The 23,197-nt window shown below is 37.3% G+C and overlaps 1 protein-coding gene across 6 annotated transcripts in view; it reads left to right on the plus strand.

Moving 5' to 3' along the window:
* foxn3 (forkhead box N3) overlaps positions 1-23,197 on the plus strand; it is a 120,024-nt gene that overhangs the window by 86,408 nt on the left and 10,419 nt on the right. The window lies entirely within an intron of this gene.

Here is a 23,197-nt window from a genome sequence, read left to right on the forward strand (position 1 = left end):
AGATTGATTTTCCTCACCTTTTTTCAATATGGTATTTGGATCCTGCCAGCCTTTCAGTTGTTACCTCTCTGTCTCATTCTGTAATACCCAATGTTTTTATAAAAAAAAAAAAAAAAAAATTCAGTTCTGATGTAGAAGTCTTTCCCCCCATTGTTGAACAAACAGAAGTGTGAAGTATCCAAAGATAACTAAATGGATAAAATGAGACAAAAGATTCACTGGTAATTGTAAATGTCCTGGCCTGAACTTTGTTTCTTAACCATGTATGGTAACACTTTTCCCCTCACTTTCTTATTTCAGAAAAGGCTACTACATAATCAAATGTAATAGTTTTGGAAATAAAATGAAGATTTTTTAAAGTAACATTTAATATGTGGCTTTAGTATGTAAAAGTTCTAAGTATATAAATAAATAAATTCATAAAATAAATTTTAATTTAAGGAGGAATACAATGTTTTTTTTACTTAAAAAAAAATTGATTGTGGTAGGGTTATATTTTCTTTAAGAGAAAAAAATATGTATATAAAGGTCGGTAAGATGTTTTTAATATGAGCAATTGTTGTTGCCCATTTCATGCTTACCAAGGCTACATTTATTTTATCAAAAATACAGTAAAACATATTTTTATTGTGAAATATTAAGCACGGCTGATTCTGATTCTTTGATGAAAATAAAGTTCAAAAGAACAGCATTTGCTTGAAATATACATTTTTTGTACATTACAAATGTCTTTACTGTCACTTTTGAACAACTGTGTATATCCTTGCTGAATAAAAGTATTAAATTCTTAAAAAGAAAAATCTTACTGACCCTAAACTTTTAAACAGTAGTGTAAGATATTCCACCATTAGAAGGTAACGTGTTTCATACAGGGTTTTTGCTTGTTACTTGCCTAAAAATGTATTGCTCTGTACACAGAACCCTTTTAAATTTGAATCTATGAAAGCAAACCTTTTAAAACTAGACCTTGTGGCTGTTTATTTGCTTATTTTAATAATGGCTGCAGTGAAATGCCTTATTACACTCATTATCCTCAGCAGGCAGAGGATTGGATGAACTTTCACTCTTTATCTTGGACCCAGCACTTTGAGAGTAAATGTCACGATAACAGTTACCTTATTTTTAGTTTATTTAGTCACTGCATTTAGTAGTTTATTTAGTAGTGTTTAAAGGGTAATAGACTTCCTATTTGTTGCATTTGACTTTTGCTGCTTTTTTTATTGATAGAGAAGGTGGATAGAGGACAGGAAGTTATGCAGAATCAGAATTTCTCAAATGCTCGCCATGACTCAACGTGCCTGGTTCATGGTCGCATTTGAAGTTTACGTTATTGAACCAGTCCTCCTCTTAACAATTTTATTCAGTTTAAAGGGGACCTCTTATGTTTAAGTTTTGTTGAGTCTGTCAGTAACATTGTTTAGTGCCTGTCTTTATACAGCCCCTATTTCTGAAGAGTGCAATGTGTTCAGTGTTTTCACTGTTATATGATAAGGGGGCGCTATTATATATCTTCTGAAAGAGTACAGAATATCCAGATCAAACACAGGCAAAAGAAAAGCAGAAACAAGTGGTAAAAGCATTGCTTACGCACATTGTCTTTGCCAAAAAGATGATTTCCTCAGCCTTTTTGTTCAAAATGTTGCTGTTTTTATGAAACTTACCCACTTTCAAGTGTTGATAAAAAATAATAATATATGAAGCTAGAATTAAACTTATTTTTGTCTACATGTTGGGTGTGAATTATTTAAATGAGGGATATTGTGACGTGTACAGTATGCTCCCGGAAGAAAGCTCAAGACTACAATCGATGCATTTTAGGGAGTTCAGACAGTGCTTGCAGGTATAGAGAATAACTCTCTTTTGGAGAGGACTTTGTCCTTCGTAACTTTGCAGAAATTTTTCAGGCTCAAACAACAACATTACACTAAGGAAAGTTGAAAATGTAAAAAAAAAAAACGTGGCTACTCTGGCCCAATGATACAAGTGGTTGACATATTGACATGACCAGAAGCGTTTTTTAGACACCTCAATGAATTTGTATTCAGTGCACCTAAGACGTGATCTATATTTAATTTGACTGGAAATTAATTCTCACCAAACTCTTGTGACATTGACCGATGACTTGGTTTATTTCACAGAGCATGGCCCATCGTCCTGATATACTTGATATTTTTATCCCGAAATGTTCCTGATTTCCTTGCTCTAATCTCTCCTTAGTATGTGCTTGAATCCCTCCACATGAATTTCTTTTGATGAGGCTCACACATGTGAATCACCGTAATCAGAGATTCAATTAACCTGGTGGCATTTAAAGCGGCACACTAATGGAAGTGCGGTAGGAGAGCTGTTATTATGAATATGTTTTCCATATGAGGCTCGAGTGTGACAGTCCAGTGCACAGCAGAAATCCACTCCCTACAGTACCACAACAGAGCTACTCACTCACAGCCTGATCATTATTTTGCTTTTTTTTTGGTGTTTAGTTACATAAACCCCTGCACCATAATGAGTATCTGATGCATGCGAATGAGTGCCTAGTTATATATAGTTGGTTATACATCATCACCCTCTTAAACATGCTTACATGACAGAAAAAATTGATAACACACCCTCTCGAAAAGCGTCTTTAGAGTGCTGCATAGAGGTGCTGCGCAGGCAGCGGCTTGTTCGGTATAATTGGCAGTTAGCTGTGTGTTTTGTAAACTCTTTTGTGGATGTGATATTATCTGACGCGTGGGGAGGCGACAGCGATACACCTGCAAAGGCTGCCACATTTGTGGGAGGGACATCTGCTGAGCTCAGAAGTGCTAGCAAACACTGACGTGCGTTTACAGTTTGCGCGTTCTGCGCTCTCTGCTTTGCTACTTTCTCAGATATGCAATTTAACACTAAAGCAAAGTTTTCTTATGGTTGTCAAGGCCCTGTCCATTGCATAGCTATTGAAACATCAGTTAGATGTAAGGTGCTAGCTTGATATAATTAGCAGTTTTAGAGGAAGTTTTTACAAAGCAAAAAGAAGTTATTAAGGCTAAATAATCCTTTTTAAGAGACAGATGGATGTGAAATGGGTTTAACAAAGGCAGAACAAGTAAGGTGCATGCCAGCTCCATTTCTTTTTTAGATTTTGCTCGTTTTCCTAACAAAAGCTAATCTGGTGCTGAACGAGCATTGGGATCAATTGCTCTCGGTTTGTTTTCTAGCACTGCCATTCTAACTATTTAGAGAGACACCAAAGCAGAGGATTTTGTCTGAGGGTCTTGGGAACCAACATGTTTGAGGGATCGACAGGCAATTAACGGTTTAAAATCGTGGAAGTGATTCACTTGGATCCTTAGATGTAATTTAAAACTTAGTTTTAGCATTCTTAAGTACAAAGGTAATGTTAGAAATATTTTGATTTTTGTGTTCTTGTACCTTCTGAAGTTCCTGTGAGATGAAGATTTTGCAGATAAGTCTCTAGTCAGACTAGATGCAGAACTATGGACTGACTTTTATTGCTGAAAGGCCGATCACTGGCACATTATCAGTCATGTCAGCCCAGAGGTTATTTAGTTTCAAAATGGCTTTCTTTGAAGTCTACCAGAAACTTCATAACTTGTCATAAATTGTAAGCCAGTATAAACACAGATTGGGGGCATGTGTAGCCTTGTGTAGCATGTGAAGTCTGTTGAAACTGTCATTTGTATCTTGTTTAAAGTCCATAAAGTGGTGTGTTTCAGGGTGATATTCAGTGTAGAGGTGGGTGATATATCGTTTAGACGATAATATCCAAATTGTTGTCTGGACGATATGCAAAATTGGGATATCGAATATTTCATAATTTGTACAATCCGACCCCCCAAACATGAAAAGAGCTGAAGGAAGTTAAAGAGAAAACAAATAACGCACACTATAACCTTCTAAACAATTATGTGTAGCGATTTTAATACTGTAGGGGTTTGACTGTATTTTATTTTTTGTACAAAATCACGATCGTTCCTCAATTGCACGAGAGTAAGCTGCTAAAGTCACTAATTTGCAATATACAACTAAGTTCTCACCTGTGTGTTATGACGTTTCTTAGGTTGAAGCAACAATCCAAAATCGTAAAGAGTAAAGCCGATGTAAGATTAATAAAATAGCTGTCAGAAAAGGCAACATATGCGTTGTTTGTGGAAAAATGATCTAAAGTTAAAAAGTTTTTCTTAATTGTCTGTGGCGTCCTCGAGTGGCGAGCTTCGTGATTGCATCATTAGAAAATTGCGTTGTATAATGAATCCAAAAGATGGAATACATTTTCCCAAGAGATCGGTTCCCTATGCATTACAAACCGAACCATTCCGGTGGTTGGACCATTTTTCCTGCCGACCAAAATCCGCGCTGGAGCGAACCATAGATATCATATAGAGACTAGATGCCCTATTGGCCGCTGGAAACCGAGAAATCCGGCCGCCATCTTGAACCGGTCGTATTCCTAGTTTCGTTGCGTGGTAGCAGATAAGATGCCAGAGCATTGTGGAGCATTTTCCTGTTTTAATCGCCAGACCATCGAAAATAGGGCTTTTCACAAGTAAGTCTTAACATTACCGTACTATTGGTTGTATTTTGTGTATAGAATATTACCATATAATCGAGAAGGAGCAAGGATATTTGCTATTACTGTACTGAAATCATGTGAAATGCTGTTTACTGCATCAGCCGGTGTTCACCCGGCATGGAGAGGTGGGGTAACTGTTAAAGTAATAATTACAAGAGCTTCTAGGTTATCAGATAAGCATTCAACTGCCCTGTTGTATAGGTTATTTGTGTTTGCGCACATGATATCAGGAAGCAATGTAATACACGCATGACAGCGATGCGCAAATTGAGTTACCCCTCCAACTTCTAGTGTTATTGATAACCTATATCTTATAACATGTGATTTGGCTATTGATATTACAGAAGTCCTGTGGTAAAATTACATTATTAACTTACTCCATCTACCCTTGTAAAGTTAATCCGAATAGGGCTTTAGTCTCGACATTTTCCCCTCCCACATCCACATACAATAAAAAAGGTATAGGCTTAATGTTGTCCGAATTTAATTTTTAGAAATTACTGATGCAAACACGTTGAAAAGCTTCTTCTCAATTTTTATTACAGGTGGCTGCGTTCGGTGGATTCGGTGGCTGCGTTCTGTTCTGTGTGTGAGGGCAAGTTGTTATGACACAATGTTATGTACATTGAGCACTGATGTTCAGTTGGCTTGTTTGGGGTCAAATTATTTTTATTTTTCAATAAATTTGTATTTTTTAAATATAACTATTTATTTTATTTGGATGAATTTGTCTTTTTATCAGATTTAACAATTGTTATAATTTCCATTTGTGCTGGTCAATTATGAACAATAGGCAAAATTGAACTGCTAGCAAAAATTGAAGCGAATTTGGTTGGGTCGAGGGACCGCTGCTGCAAATATTTGGGTGGCTCCTCCCCTAAATCTCACTCTAAACTTTTGATGAAACTTGAGAGCCCTGTTTAATGTAGTAGCCTAATACTAAAGTGTAACCATGGAAGTTTGGCAGAAATATTAAAATGCTTTCAAGTACGTCACACATCTTTTTCCAGCACTTCAACTCAAATGTTATATGTTATTTAAATTTTATTTTTAATGTGATGATCAAAACATTATTTGTTCATCCTTCAAAGATTACCCCCATTTATAAAACTAAAAGTTTCAAGATGTAGGAAAACTCACAATTATTTAAAAATAATTTTTCTTTTAATAAATAGGACATTTCTATGGCATTTCTTTATTTTTGCTGTATCGAAAACGTACCGAACCGTAACACCACTGTATCGTATCAAAACAAACCGTGAATTTTGTGAACCGTTACACCCCTATTAAAAATATAAAAGAACAATAAAGACTTTGAATAATAAATGACTATTGAATAATATTGTATTATTTTTAAAAGTTTAGGTGTCTTTAAATCAATAATATCTCATATCTTTATGTACTAGTAATTCTATACAATAATAGGTCAAATGCAGCAAGTGCACACATTTCTTTGAAGCATTTCAAAAATATCGTCTGAATATCGATATCGAGATATTGAAAAAAAATATCGAGATATTCATTTTTGTCAATATCTCCCACCCCTAATTCATAGTATGGCCTTCAGGAATTGAATGTTTCCTTGGATAGGAAGTTTGCTAAAACAATATGGCTACTTATGGTAAATCAATAAGTCAAACAATCAAGCAATCAAATAAATCAATAAACACTTATGAAATATTGATTTGATTCAAGAAGAGACTAGATTCTAATAGTCTAATTGTAAAAGATCATATTATGCAGATTTGCTGTTTTTTTTTCAGGATTCTTTGATTAATGCAAAGTTCAAAAGAACAGCATTTATATAAAATCAAAGTATTCTGTAATGGTATGTGAAATGTATGCATTTCATTTAAAGGATTAGTTCACCCAAAAAGGAAAATTCTGTCATTAATTACTCACCCTCATGTCGTTCCAAACCTGTAAGACCTTCGATCATCTTCAGAACATAAATGAAGATATTTTTGATGAAATCTGAGAGCTTTCTGACCCCCCATAGACAGCAATGCAATTACCACTTTCAAGGCCTAGAAATGTAGTAAAGCCATTGTTAAAATAGTACATGTGACTAGTTCAACCCTAATGTTATGAAGCGTTGAGAAAACTATTGCGCACTTGTGCTACGAGAATAATATTGGGGAGGTCAGAAAGCTCTCAGATTTCTTTAAAAATATCTTCATTTGTGTTCCAGAGATGACAAAGGTCTGACAGGTTTGGAACGACATGAGGATGACTAATTAATGACAGAACTTTCATTTTTGGGTGAACTAACCCTCTAATGCACCCTTGCTGAATAAAAGTATTAAATTCTTTTACAAATTTATTTTTACAAATCTGCCAATTTCTCTAAAAGAATCCTGTCATCACCTGCGCGCAATGAATTCTGGGGAAGGCTAAGCCGTGAAGGATCCATCTGTTTTATCCTTCATTGCCCAGGAAACGAAGGATGCATTTCGAAGCCATATTTGAAAGAGCCTTCGAATTGGGACAGCCTTTGTCTCGCCGCTGTGACACAATCGCTCTTCGCAAGCGGCCTTCAAAGGATGCAGCCTTTCTATTGGGAAGCAGTGAGAAACTGTGTATTAGCGCTGTGACAAGTGGTCCATATCCTGCCTCTTATTGGATTTTTAACAGACTTTTTACTGACGGAAAAGACAAGCACAGAACAGCACAAAGACCGAGAAGTTCTGAGAACTATTTAATAGGGGATTACCAGTGAGATATACTTCTTCAGTTTCACTTCAAAACTGATCATTGCTCTCTCTCCCCCTTTCTTTCTTTCTGTCTCTCTCTCTTACGCTTCTTTGTTTTCTCACACTCTCTCACAGCTAAGCACCTCTCACCTCTCGCCCAGTTACCAGTAGGTCGGGATTGATTTGATGATTGTGGAAGGCCTTTTGACACTCCTTGAAAAACGATCCAAATAAACCCCCCTCTCCTCTCTTTTGCGATTTTCTTTTTTTTCTTTCTCCAGCCTCTTTATGTTGAGTAGCGCCTCTGAAGTTCAAAGACTATAGAAAGCTGTGCCTGAATTTAGAAATGCTTCTGTTGGTAAATTGGTTCAATAATAATAATTAATAATAATAATTTGTTACATTTATATAGCGCTTTTTTAGGGTACTCAAAATGCTTTTCATGGAAGGGGGAATTTCCTCGACCACTACCAATGTGCAGCATCCACCTGGATGATGTGACAGCAGCCATATTGCGCCAGAACTCCCACCACACATGCACCAGCTTATTGGTGGAGAGGAGACAGAGTGATGAAGCCAATCCGTATATATATGGGGATGATTAGGAGGTCATGATGGACAGAGGCCAAGGGGCAAAATTGGCCAAGATGCCTGGGTTACACCTCTTCTCTTTTTCGAAGGACATCCTGGGATTTTTATTGACCACAGAGAGTCAGGACCTTGGTTTAACATCTCATCTGAAAGACATTTAAAATCCAAACTGCCTTTTTCAATGAGGCTTAGTGATTATAACTTTTGTTCATTTTTGGAAAACTGGCATCATGCTAGGTTGTTTGCTAGGGCAATGGTTTGCAGATGCCAAGATGGTCAAACTGCCTTTTTAGCACATTGTTATGCATTTTAACACATTGCTATGCAGGGTGTTCTGTGTGGTTGTAAGAGAGTTCTGGGAAGTTGCTTGATGATTGCAAAGTTGTTCTGTACAGTTACAAGGGTGTTCTGGGAGGTTGCTATGTGGTTGTAAAGTAATATTGTACTTTTCCTCATTAAATCCATTGTTTTGCTCATTTGAGTTGCATGTTCTAACAATGAACAAGTCAATGGCTGTATCCAAAATAGCATATTCTCTTGAGTAGGTACTTATTTTGAATAAGTAATTTATGACCACAAAAAAGTATGTTCTATGTATTATGGTACAATGGGGCTAAAGGCACACTTTAAGAAAAAAATTGCTTTTCACTATTCCCATTGTGTATAAAATATGTTTCTATTGAACATTAATGGAGCAACAGATTCTGTGTGAAAATAAATCATAAAAGTGGCAAAAGGCACAACCTATTGATACAAATACTTTAGTTAAAATAGTATGTTTTTAATAATGTCTAAGTTAATACTTGTTCAAAATAATCACTTTAGCAAAGTTTGCACTATTGTATGTTTATTTTGATTAATAAAATATTTTTTTTTGTTCAATAAATATACTGTCATTAAAATGTGAATATAAAAATATATTTTAAAAAGTAAAGACTCTGAAATCATTGAAGGAGATCCCATAATAATTATAATATAGATTTACAGTGGTAACATTAAATCACATTTTATTATATGATTTGATTAATATCATATTTTTAAAATACAATGGTTTCATTATAAAATGCTGCTCGTAGGTGGACACCCAACTTGATATACATTTACCATCTGAATCTAACCATGTCATGTCAACAAAGTAAAAAGTCAGCCGGCTGTTTATTGTCATGTTAATTATTGTGCCTTTCGTCCCAACAGCAGGAGCGCCTTTTACCCCAATTACCATACTTTTACATATTCTTCCGTTATTGAAAAACTGTTGCTTTAATTACCTTCAGAAGACGTTTATATAAATATAAAATCAAACTATATTCAATAATTTTAGTGATTCTCATTTGCTACTCAAAATTTACAGCATTTTAAAAAACATAAAATATTAGATCAAATTAGCGCAGAATAAACTTTGTGTTGCTGCCCACAATCTTGTCAAGGATCAGACAAATTTCCACGTGCATCTTGAGCGGATTTTATGGAAAGTGCTGCGGCAAGTTTTTGTGCCATCTAGTGGTTTAGAGGAAAATTAAAACAAGGGAGCCTTTTACCCCGTGGAGCCTTTAGCCCCGTTGTACCCGATCAATGTAATCTGGACGTACTACATCTCCCATGTTGACATGATCATATGACCCAGCAGCATTACTTGCGTCACCTCACTGCCAATCACAAATCCTCTCCCGGGGCCTCATGGGATGGGTAAGGAGTTTACCTCATGGGATAGTAAAGTGTCTATCCTATACATATTTATGCCTACTCTTTTATGAGTACTGTGAATTTGGACATACTAGTTTTGCCACATACTGTTTTTTGCCTACAAGGCCTATATAGGGAGGAAGTATGTGATTTTTGAAGCAGCTTATGTTGTTTTATGAGTCATGACAGTAACAATAAAGAGGATGGAAGTCTTGGTGAGATGCCCCAGTTACCCGGAGTGAACTTTTCCCCTCACTGTGACTCAGTGTGACCTTTGGGTTGTTATGGCATGTTTACAATTCAAGTTTGCATTGAATCATTCCAGGCCATAGGACTATGACACAAAAACATTATTGATGTGCTGTGACATGCATTGGAAATGTATGCCTATTCCTTGGTCAAGTCCACAGAAAAAGCTGCATAGAAATGCAGAATAATTTCACACCTTAAAAGTTTTCAGACCAAAATTAGTAATACTCTCTTCCTACAAGCCGACTGTATTCATCAAGTAAACGACAAGTTAAAACTAACTTTTGTTTTTGAATTCTGATGAATTACAGCGAGACACATCTCACAAATTTATTTACTACCCGCAACAGTTTGAAATTCAAGGGCTAAGTCACTTGCTTGCTGAGAAGAAAGGCTTTCAGGATTGGACGGAGCTGTGGAACTCTTTCAGTAATGCTTTTCAGACCTTATTATTCTCAAAGCTTGGAAGTGTTCGCTGGAACGAGAACGCTGTCTCCTGCCTGCCTTCCCTTCCCTGCTGTCTTGCACGTTTCCTCTTTTATCTCCTCTTTGTTCTACAAGAGTTGTATCAAAATGAATGTGACAAAACTGAGCCGTGTTTTGAATATGTAGTCACATCTACTATGTGTATATGTACATTCATATCAGTGTGTGTCTGTATCTGCACTCTTTGTCCTTTCATCCTTTCCTATCGTTCCCTTACTGTAACGTTATCATGGTAATCGATAATCTCATTTGATAAATATGACATCACAACCAATGCACAATAAAGAAACTATCCAGATTGAGAGAAGCAACAGGATCTGTGTGCAGCAGTCTTTATTACATATAAACTCAAACTAATAGAAATGCTCGGGAATTTTTAGAACTTCAAAACAGGAACAAAACAACCATCCAAAATAGCAACGTCGACAGACAGCTAGACAGGACTAAACTCAGGCTTAAATACAGGCAAACAAGAAGAACCAATGAGACTGATAAACAAGACATCTGAATTCAACTAACACAATCAGTAACGGAGGGGATGGAGAAAGACAGAACTAATTAACAGGTAGAAGATTAACTAGAAAATAAAGAAAAAACAGGAAAAAACAGGTAAAAAACAAACTCTAAACATGAACAAACTCAAATCCTGACAATGGAAGGGAATGGGGCCAATTTTATGAGATTTAAAAGGAGAAATTCCTCAAAAAATGTGCAAACAGTTGTTACATTTGGTTTCAGTTCCTGTTCCTGTTACTCTTTGGGGCTGTTTACACGACACTGTTTTCAACTAAGAACGTAAAACCTTTTATGCGTTTTGGCCATTTGTCTAAATGGCAACGGCATTTTGGGTGCTTGAAAACGCAAACTTTTGAAAACGGGTTTCAAAGTGCAAGTTTTTGAAAACGGTCTCAGTGTGAACAACAAAAGCGTGAATCTCTGAAGATGATGTCGTCATGCACATGCGTATTACGTGTTAAATCTATAGTGTTTCATCGCCATCTAATGGCCTGACAGCAGAATACAGCGTTTTCGCGGATCTGTGTGAATGGGGATTGTTTTGGCAATGGTGTCGTCTGTTTCTGGAAAACTTAAAAGAAAATCTTCTCGGTTTTAAGCATATCGTTGTCGTTTAAACGTACCCTTAGTTTGTATGTTCTTATTTCCTGTGTTTTAGTTCCTGTTTCTTTTGTTCCCTTTGTTCCCATTGCTAGTTTGTTTCTATAGTTACTATTGCTAATCGTCATCAACTGTGTCTTCTTTAGTTCCTTGTTTACTTTTGTATTTAATGCCCTCAGTTTCCTTAGTTTGTTGTCGATTTACTCCATCTATGATTTACATCTATGAGTTTTTTTACCTATATTTAATATTTTTTTATTTCCCTCGCTTTTTCAAAATAAAGGTCTGAACACGCCTTATGACTTTGATAAATATTCTTGTTGCAAATTAATAAATTAATGTGTTTCTTTTTGGCAATTTGTAAATTGTCAAAATTTACAAATTCTGTCACCAAATATGAAAACTAAAGTCTGTAAGCTTTCAAATGGTATATAGTTTGTCAATATTACTTGAGGTTTAGAATATTTTTTTTTAAATACTGGCAAATGTCCCAATACTGGTTCCAACGAACTGGCCCCAGTTTAAACTAACGCTAATTTGTCTGTAAATTTACATTTGTAATGTATATGCTTTTTGAACACTAACAGGCCAAGATCATGTGAATGTAGCTTGGCTTTGTGAACGGTTTAACCCTCAAAACATTTTTTGTCAGAACACATGGATACTTTTGAAAATCTGTAGAAAAACATGCTTTACATGTTTACAGGAGAAAACATACATCCCCCATAAATGTGTTTTCTTCATGTAATAAACAGTAAATGAATGAATGTGGGAATGTTTCTCTAGGCTGGAGGCTTTGCTCCAGGGGATCAGGCTGAAAATGTTCCTTTTACATTTCACCTGCCATTACTCAGGTTTCACAGTTGATATAGAGCTGCTGTGTCATAATTGTTCTGGAATTCTTCCTGTCTTTGAATTAGTTGAAGCAAAGACAGAAACATTGAGAGAAGGAGTGCAAAGAGAGCGCACAATAGAGGTTTGTGTTGTCGTGGCGGTGACATTACCTGTCTTCTCTAGAGGTAGGTGAGTACATTTTCATTTCAATCATTCTTTCATTCTCTACAGCGGCTGCTTTGAACCTACATGAGTCAGATGAGTGACTAAGAAGTCACATTGAAATGTATTCATCTCTGTCTGTGATGCCACCCCAGTTAACGATGGGGGGGCCGCTCTAAAAGCTACATGCCTTCCAGCATCTGGGAGAAATGTCTGGGGAAACCTCGTCTCTTTCTTTTTTTTTTTTAAACAAGGTCCCAGCCAACATAAAGCACATAAATGTAAATATACAGTGGGGAACAAAAGTCTGTGTCCACATTAAAAATTTGGGATCCAAAATCTGATTTAAACCTGAAAAGTATTTTTATATTTAAACAAGAAAAGGTCAAATAATAATTTTAAAGGAATTTTAAATATTTTGAAAATTAATATTTTAGATAAATCACTAATCAAAATAAGTAAATTTGACAAAACTGAACTGAAAAACTGAAGCTCAAGATGCTCTTTGGATAATCTCAAATCGTGCTGGAGAATATGATCATCAGGGGGCCGGATTCGTGAAAATCTTCTTAAGAAAGAAGTTCTTAAAAATGCTTAGGAACATTCTTATGAACTTCTCAGAATTTACCTTAAGTACAATTCTTGAAAAATTATTAAGTCCTCAAATATATTTTTTAAGAACATCTCAAAATTACAGGGTTTGGTGTTATTTGATTGAAAGGTGGGTGTTGCTGAAGACTCGCTGAATAAAAAACATCTCAAAGCCGGTCTTTTTGCACATTTGCACGGCCTGCATATTACCGTAAATATCATAAGCGTGCAGAGTATTTATGTTGCAACTGGCTTGACAGGAGTTAACCACTCAGTGTCATGTTTTTAATGTGTCGTGTCAAGTTAAGTATTAGAATTAGCCTTTATTGTCATTGCATCGGGATACAGTGAAATTTCAGAGACTCCTCAGCGGTGCTACAATACATAAACACATATAAACAACACAATCCCATTCCATTTATAAACCTAAGGGCAGCAGGTAAGACAAGAAAATACAAGTTAAAGGTTTCAAACAGACAATACACAGTCCACAGTTAGTGTAACCTTTAACTTGCACTAAAATCATTATTTTAAAAAAACCTGTCTCAGATGCAGTGGTCTTTCTAATTTATTTGTGCGCCGTCTTGCGCTCTCTCTAGTGAATGCGTCCTGTGTGTGCTGGCTAGTTCTAGCTTGAGTGAGCACATCACATAAGATCAAATGATCGATCGGTATTCGTCCACGTATTGTAGTAGTAGTAATGTGTATTGTATTTAGCTAAATAGCTAGTGTTTTGTTGTAATGTTTAATCTTTGAAATTATTCACTAAACATCTTACATTTTGCTATTTAAGACAGGTTGGAGGTTATCCTAACTTTAAGAAGTTATCTACAATGATTTTAATAACATTCTTATCTTTTTTTTCTTAATTTAGAATTTGTCAGTTAATAAGAATTTTATTCTTAAGAATGTTTCGTGAATCTGGCTCCAGGTACATACATCTCAGACATTATTAATATTCACATTAAAAAAAATACTATTTTCACTCCAACTGAAATGGAAGCATTTTCATTAGTGGTCTCAGAATTGTTTGGGCCTTACTGTATATATCCAGAATACTGTATATTGGTTATATCTCTCCATCTTTCTCTCATTCCATCTTTCCTCCAATTCCTTCTCCCACTCCCACCAAGGAAGAAAGGCATTGTGTCTCTATGACTCAGATGAAAGAAGAATAAATCTCCATTTTTGTCAGGCTAGTGAACACAATAAAGTGAAGTGACAGAAAAAGAAAGTGGGAGGATTGAGTTGAGGGAAAGGAAATATTTGAAGATGCCTTTAATGCATCATCCAGGACATTTTCACTCATCTAAAACCATTTCAACAAATTAATCTAATTAACCTATTCGAGCACATATTCAGGTGGTTGCTAAGTTGTTTGCTGAATTCACCTCGAAGTCAGCTATCACATAGTATAATAAAAATAATAGTACACTTTCCTTATCAAGCTGCACAATTTGAGGAATCATTACTGTCTGTGTCTGTAACAGTGCAGGATGAAGCTTAACACTTTGCATTAGAGAAAAATGATTATCACTGCAAAATAATAATCTGGGTTTTCACCTCCAAAACCATTTTTCTTTGTCAATTCAGTCTTCCCATTTGGGAAAAGAGAAAAAGAAAAGAAGAGAACGAAAGACATTAATCAGGAGAAAGTCTTTGGTCTTCCAAAACCAGCAAGCGCTTGTCTCTGAGACTGACGGCAGAGCGTCTGTTCTCCGCATTGTTTTCTCCCCCGTCTCTCAGACGTGGGTGTTGCGTCTTGCTGAGCAAATTGAAATCGTCAAGTGGCATGGCTCATGCTAATTGCTCTGTGGAATGTGCAAAGTTTATTGAAGGCTGCTATTGTGGAACTGCCCGCTCTTAAAAATCACGGCACTGTACCGTCCCGTGGGTTACCGGCTCCGCTACAGAGGTGTGCCTGAAAAGATTTGTGCAGCTGTTCCGCGTGCATGATCGGAGATAAAACACCTATAGTGCTTTGTGCTGCTGCTGCATTGATGTGCCCTTCAAAAATGTCTTGCTCTGTTTTATGTCCGCTTTACTGAAAATGCCAAAACAAATAAACCATCCCTGGCTTCAAGGTCTTATCTGGACGCGTCCCTCGGGTTCACCTCGTAACTCTAGTGCTCTCTCTGACTGCTCACGGGGGGATCTGAGGTCAGTGGGAAGTGGATTTGTGCGTGACGGTCACACAGTAAACTGCACAATCCGCTGACCTCAGAACAGTGGCTCAGTCAGGCTCTAGAAGGCATTTTCTGAAATGTGTTTGTCCCTGTTAGCATACAGTGCAGCCTGATTTCTCTGCTTCTTCACAGTAAGTTATATATATATATATATATATATATATATATATATATATATATATATATATATATATATATATATAATATATATATATACATATACACACACTCTGAAGTCAGAGGCTGCATATTATAATATATAACTGCACGCTTTCAGCGTGTGTGTGTGCAGTCCGGTTAGCGTCCACATTTATAGTCGCCACCATGTGTCTGGTTTCTATTACTGGCTGTAAACAGGCCTCAGAAAGCCACGGCTAAGCACAGAGTGCTATTTCCTGTTTTTGCCTCGCCCGTTGCATGATATACTGTTCTCAAGTGTGTGAAATGTGAGCGGTTGCCATGGCGATGGCAAGCCCCGGCCAGGGGAGCGAAAGGAAGCGAGAGGAAGGAAGACGTCCGGAGATCTGACATAGAGTGCATGGAGCTGAAGAACTCACTAAGATGTCTTAAAGAGCTGTTTAATTATTAATTCATCTCAACTCAACATACCGGCTTATTTTACAGAGCAGACCCGCAAATAAAAAACAAGGAGGGAAGATCTGTGCCTGACAGCTCTTTTATTTTCATAGCAATTGAGTGCAACAGTCAGGTTCTAGAAGTAAAAACTCCATTCATTTTCTCCTTAAGGAAACTGATTTTGAATGATAACTTATAAACCTTTAAAGACAGACCGACTGTGAGCTATGAGGTTGTTAATCCATGGTATTTGCTTCTGCTGAAGCCGTTAGCCCACATTATTTCATCTTATTTTCTAAATAATCATGTTTAACAGTGAAATTCCTGGTGAGAAACTACATTACTACATTATATTCTTTGTCCGTTTTTGTTTGTGTTATGTTTGCACGTTGTTTCACACGTTGGCTATTATCCTTGTATTTTATCTAGGCTAATAAACCTCGTATTACCTTCATAGTCCTCCTTGAACTCAGTGTTACACTTGTACCTTTGGCTTTTGTCCTTTTTTTGCTTCAAATCAAAGTTTCTAGTGTTCTCTTCGTAACTGATTGGCTTGGTTCATGGCTTAAAACTCTTTAAAGAAGATTATTTTAAAATAACTATGGGAAAAATCAATGAAAAAAAAAAAACTTTCGGAACCAGCGCCTCTGAAAAAGGGCCCTTTAATTTAATTTTAATTGCACCTGTGAGATTTTTAATTTGCACATAATTAAATTACACCATGAGGGGAAAAAATTCTCCTCAAATTGTTCTAAACCTGTATGAATTTTTTTCTTCTGCTGAACACAAAATAAGATATTTTGAAGAATGTTTGTAACCAAACAGTTCATGGGCGCCATTGACTTCCATAGTATTATTTTTTCCTCCATATACTATGGAAGTCAGTGGGGCCCACCAATTGTTTGGTTCTTCAAAATATCTTCTTTTGTGTTCAGCAGAAAGAAGAAATTCATTCACGTTTGGAACAACATGAGAGTGAGTAAATGATGACAGAATTTTCATTTTTGGGTGAAATATCCCTTTACTTTTTAATGAATTAATTAATTGTTGAATTTGAAAATAGCTGTAAATGTTTAAAATAATATCTTTCAAAATGTTCAGCAATTGCCTATTTAAATTTTGATCTGTTTTTTACACAAAGAAGACTTACAAAATACAGTGCGCATTCAAGTCTATATGAACTACTGTATTGTAATGGTTAATTTAGCAATTTTTTAAAGCTTGACCGCCCCATGGTCACTATCCACTTTTTCATTGTGTGGAAAAAGGGGTTTAGAACGACATGAGAGTGATATGAGTACATATGGTTGTGAGTTGGTGAACTATCCCTTTAAAGATGTCAGGGAGAGGATTGTCCAGCATGTGTGTTTAACAGGGCTAAGAAGGGGGAGGACAGAGCAAACGCTCTCTTCTGTTTTAAGCTCTACTCGTGTGTGAGGAAGCCATTAGAGGCCCATAAAGCACACAGACGCTAGTGGCTTATCAGTTGGGTTGTGGAGGGCAGCGTAGGGACAGGGTCATTATGAGAAGGGCTTGTCCCAGAGGGCACGAGACTGACTGGTGTCCACACACACGTTGAGTGTCTCCGTAGTGTTTGATCCCATTCGGCTGATGTGTGTTTGGCTCCGCCACACCGCCCACAATCCTTGTTTGGGGATTTAAAGACAGAAGGAGGGAGAAGAAAAACTGTTTGAGTGGACGCTGTTGTGTAGCAGTGGCTCTTCACGCTCCACTAGCATGTATCGACATGCACCAAAGCAAAGAGAGAAAACAACACAACTCCCTCCTGTGGGGTACTGCTGGGTAACTTAACACCCCATACTCAAAACAAGAACTGAGCTGATTTGGAGTAGTGATGGTCGTGTAATTTGCCCACCTGTGTGTGTGTGTGTGTATGTGTGTTACCTCCCTTTTAGGACATCAAAAAAGGTTTAAATGATTCATAAAAACAAAAATGTCATCATTTAATATATCGTTTATTTAGAGTTTTTTTGTTTTGTTCAGGATTTGGGAGTATTTGTAATTAGCTTAATAGGCTATACTTTACAGTATGTACAGTAGCGGGCAAAAGGTCTAAAGTTTAAAATAATTGTGCTTTTTAATGTTTTTAAAGTCTTTTGTGCTCATTTTGCATTTATTTGATCAAAAATACTGTGAAGACAGTAATATTGTTAAATATTATTATAATTTCAAATAGTTTTCTATATTAGTATATAAAATGTAAAGCAAAAACTGTTTTCAACATTGATAATAATAAGCTTTAGTTATATTTGAGCACCAATTATAATTGATAATAATTAAGCGCCAAATCGGCATATTAAAATGATATCTGAAGGATCATTATCAGAAATTGATTTGTTCAAATAAATAGACTTGGTGAGCATAATAAACTTCTTTCAAAAACATTTAAAGCTCTTAATTATTAATTTCTAAACCTTAATTGGCCTTTGACCTTTATTGTGTGTGTAATATATATATTACACAGATATTACATATATTTACTGCTGTTCTTTTAAAATAATCCTCAAAACAGTTATGCATGCAAACTTTTTTCAAGTTATAAAAAAATAACCACAGAATTTCTCTAAGCGTTTGTGTTTAAGTGTGTGTGTGTGTGTGTGTTTGTGTGTGTGTGTGTGTGTGTGTGTGTGTGTGTGTGTGTGTGTGTGTGTGTGTGTGTGTGTGTGTGTGTGTGTGTGTGTGTGTGTGTGTGTGTGTGTGTGTGTGTGTGTGTGTGTGTGTGTGTGTGTTTTAATGGCTACTACATTGCTGAACCATTATTGAAGTAAATTCTTTTAAGAATTTATATTATAATATAAACCTTGAAGCCAGGCAAATATATACCTCCCCAAAATTCCATTCTTACTTTATACCTCACATTGAAGGTTCTCTTTTCACTATCCATAATGATAGAAGGGCATAAAGGCCATAACAAAATGAATAATATTTCATAGTCAGTAAGATTAGCTACTGGAGGTAAGCATTTGTGAACATTAGCGTGTTGAAAGGAGTGAGGTAAGACTACAGTGAAATGTATCTGACAGCTATGTGGCCCCGTTACCAGTGACAGAGCAGGATTCATTTAGCAGCTAATGTGCCAACTGTAAGCCCTTAATCTCTGAGCACTCCCGAGGCCTACGCAACACCGCGGGGCCTGAGGCGGGCACCTGAGGGAAATTACTGACTTCTCTCAGAATTAGAGCAATTTCTGCATATCAACACGGACCACGTGATGGCACCCACACAAACACGCTCTTCGTGTTTATTCATCGCTGTAACATCGGATGCCTCAGGCTTAGTTTATAGCAGTACAGTAGAGTCGACGCCTTTGAGGCGACCCACTCTGGATACAGAAGTCGCTTTAATCTTATGAAAATGAAGAGGCAGAACACCAAAAAGTTGTCTGTTTTTCTGTTTTTAGCTCGCAGTAGTTTTTAAAAGCAGTCTGATTCTCTTACTGCCGTGCGTGTGTGTGCTATAGATTTCGCCAACTCAAACAAAAACAACACTAGCTTTAGGAGTCCGACTGGGTTTATAGCCCCTGAAGTATTTCTGCCCCTCTCTGTCTTTTTCTCTCTCGTTCTCAGACCATTTCCCTTCCTCTGATATCTAACGGCTGGGTTCTGTTTGCCAACACGGTGTATTTTGTGAAGGCATTTCATGTTATGAACTGCGCAATTAAACTTAGTTGTTGCTGCAAACAAGCAAAACCCCATCCGAATCATTATAAAAATGGTAATTGACCTTTAACGGGGTTTTTTTTTTCCAGATGGAGGGATGTTCCTCTACTATGGCTCATTGCTTAACTGGGACAGCTGCTCTTGTGGATTCAGATCTGACGATCCATGCAATCGATTGTACTATGTAGCAGTCTCAGCATGAAAAAGAATCAGATACTCGGTTAACATTTTTAAAAGTAAAGGTTCTTTATTTGTATCTATGGTTCTGTGGTTTCTTATTATTATATTCTTCACAATAAGGAGAAAATGGTTATTTTAAGAACTGTTCACCAAAAGGTTCTTTAGGGAACCCAAAATGGTTCTTCTATGGCAGGGATGTCCTGGAGGGTCCTGGAGGGGCAATGTCCTGCCGAGATTACCTCTAGCTTGCCTCAACACCCCTGTCTGGAAGTTTCTAGAATGCCTCGTAAGACCTTGATTAGTTGCTTCAGGTGTGTTTAATTGGGGTTGGAGCTGAACTCTGCAGGAGCAGGATCTATGGCATCACTTCGAAAACCTTTGCTTTTAAGGGTGTGTTCACACTTGTAGTTCGGATCTCTTGGTTCTTTTGGTTCAAACCAAAAAAAGAAAATAATACATTTCATCCTGGTTCGCTTAGCGTTCAAACTATCATTTTTAAGACCGAACCTAAAGATAAAAAATAAATTAAAAAAAACGAATTTTGAGACGGAACTTGCCAAACATCCAAATCAATGCTCATTGAATGTGAGCATTTGAGCATTCTGTCCTTTTTAGGTTGCATCTTGTCTTTTGTTCGTGTTGCGTTCATATTTCAGTCGAACCGCACCAGAGTTTGTTTGGAAGCGGACTTCTTCATGCTTGTTTGGTGTGCACCAGGGTTTGGCTGGCAGCATTCACACTTAAAGTAATCGAACCGCACTAACAGAGCAATCGCACCAGAGTTTGTTTGGAAGCGGACCGAGACGCACGTTTTCAGGGGTCTTGGTCCACTTGTTTGGTGCGCACCAGGGTTTAAAAGGCAGCGTTCACACTTAATCAAATGAACCGCACTAACAGAGCAATCATACCTTTCTTTTTAATCGAACCAAACCTGCCAAGTGTGAACACACCCTAAGAGTGTAGCTAGACCCAGCATAGCAAAACGACTTTGTTGTTTTCCAACTTCATACCTCAACTCAACCTGCACTACAGGTTTATTTGCAAAAATGCTAGTTGTGTTTGAAGACATACCACATACGCTTAACCTTAGGGCCCAACAAGCAGACGTGGTGAGAGGCGTTGTTAAGTTTGCGCTCCCGACAGCGTGTGTTATATCTCATCAGAGTCTGACACTTAAATGAACGCTGGGTCTCCACCCTGTGAATAATAGATATTCTTCAAGCACTTCAACATGTTCATTTGTCTGGAGAATCAAAGGGAGAGCTCACACGCCGTGCCTTCAAAACATGCGCTGGCATCTCGCCTGCCTCTGTTTTACGCAGCTGTCGCCGACTTAAAAAAGAGCATTCGTTTCCTCGCATCTGCCTTCTGTCAGAGGGAGAGTTGCATAACGTTGAGACCCGTGCACTGTTTATCTTTTTGGCCTGACCTTGCTCCTGGTCACCAGGGCGAGAGGCGGGATCTGAACGCTGGATATCAGTCTCGGTTGCCATGGCAGCCTGGTAAATAGTTGTGAAGCAGCAAGCGGAAGATTAGTCCCTAAGGAGGTCACTTGTTACTGTGTAACCTACAAAGGGCCCTTCAATCTTTGCCAATATACTGACAGCAACTCGTCCTGAAATGATATCCTTAAACGACATTTTGTTTGGATTCGGTTCTGTGTCGTGGCAGTCGCTGCGACATGAATAAAAAGGCATTCACTTTGTTTCTCCCTCTCATGCCTTTATGTGAGTGATGTATGCGTTCGCCATCTCTGGAGTGTGTATAGGGGCTTTTATTTGGCAGTGAAAGGCAGAAGGACTTCTCACAGCACCCGGGAATCCATCACCACAGCCGAGCGCTTTTTGTAGCATGTAGGAGAATTGTTTAAGACACCGGCATCACTTTGCACTGTTATTCCTGCCTCAATGCCTCAAGATAGCAATGTATCATTTTACTGCGCCTTCCTTTTAATTCCGGCTAATGCTGACATTTATCAGACTGAAAATATTCGAGCTGAAAACCAATCCCCTCAAATCCAATATACTTCCTATAGTTCGTCTGGGAAAAGAATTAAGCTAAATGCATGGGCTTTATTGCACAACAGCAGGTGCCAAGTTTACAGTACAGGGAATTTGTCATCTGCATTTCTCATCGCCCTTACTCTTCCATTCAGTGTCTCTCTGTGTATTTATCTGTCTTTATCTCCTTTCTCACTGTGTCTCTCTCATTATACCCCAGAGGAGTGATTCCAGCGGATGCAGTATTAGATTAAATGAGCAGGCATGTAAATGCATGTTTCTCTGGCACATTTCTACAAAGCTGTAGCCACCATTAAGTCTTGCTGGAGTTAATCTGGATTCTTTTATACTCGTTGAATCGGATATTTATGCCGCAGACATTCCTCGAGCTGATTTCACATCAGGCAATGTATGTATGGCTCAGTCTTCAGTCCTGGAACGAGAGATTCGCATGTGGCTCCCGAATGAGTTCAGCACCTGAAAAAAAGAAAATGAAGACAGGATTAGTGTTCATTTTTTTTGCCTTTGGGTTGCATGCCTTTTGTAGGTCATTTGTGGCTATTTAACCTTATACAGTGATGCTTTTTTTAACATTTATTTAATTTTTATATTTAAGTACGTAATATAATATTAATAATCATTTTATGACATTAATTTAAAAAAAAAAATTAATCAGTGAATTGACCTCACAAAAATACACACAGACTTATAAATCATATTCATTAGTTTTATGGAACTTCTGTGGTGTTTTTGGAGCTTGACAGCCTGTGGTCACTGTATGCTTTCATTATTTAAAGGCAGATTGAACATTCTTTCAAATATTTCCTTTCATGTTGAAGAAAGAAAGTCATACAGGTTTGGAGGGTGAAGATGAATAAATGATAACAGATTTTTCCTTTTTGGGTGAACTATTAGGGGGCAAGGTATATTTCTGACATGACAAGACCACAGTTTTCACTTAAAAGACGATTGAGATTAAAATTTTCATTCAAAATCATTTCAGATTATCATTCTGGATAAATTCTAATACACGAATAAGAACTGTGTTGTTCCCTTTGGATTTGTGTTTATTGCTCTGACGGTACATTTCATAGCTTAAAAGCTGAGGATTTTCTCGCTATATCAAACTCAAGCTTTTAGTCAGTCACTCTATATGGCCTCTGACCTTGCTTACTTGAACCTGTTTTTACAGAAGTGTGCCAGTTGAATACAAAAGCTCCTTCAGTACACCTCCTCCTCCACTGGTGTTTATACAGAAAGCAGCCCAGTGGCCATAGAGCCCCATGTGCGGAGGCTGATTCTTGAGAGGATGTGGAGTCCCTGCTGTTTGGCTTTTGTGAGTAAAGAAGCGTTCGCTCAACAGAAGCAGTGGTGCGTGTCATAGGCCCGAATGTACGAATCACACAGCCCCCAGCTGTATTGTGAGAAAACAATGGCCAAAAGCACTCTCGCCCTGAAACTCTTTGTATAAGCAGCGTTTTAAGGTACTTCTTACTGAGTGTGTAGTTTGCCCAAGGAGTTCTTTCAGTACAGCTTATCTAAAGAAAGACTGCAGTGTAATTTTATCTGAGGGAGTTCAAAATCATGTATAAAA

Source organism: Siphateles boraxobius, unplaced genomic scaffold (assembly GCF_051911475.1).
Source record: "Siphateles boraxobius isolate OS27281-9 unplaced genomic scaffold, OSU_SipBor_1 22, whole genome shotgun sequence".
Taxonomy (NCBI): domain Eukaryota; kingdom Metazoa; phylum Chordata; class Actinopteri; order Cypriniformes; family Leuciscidae; genus Siphateles; species Siphateles boraxobius.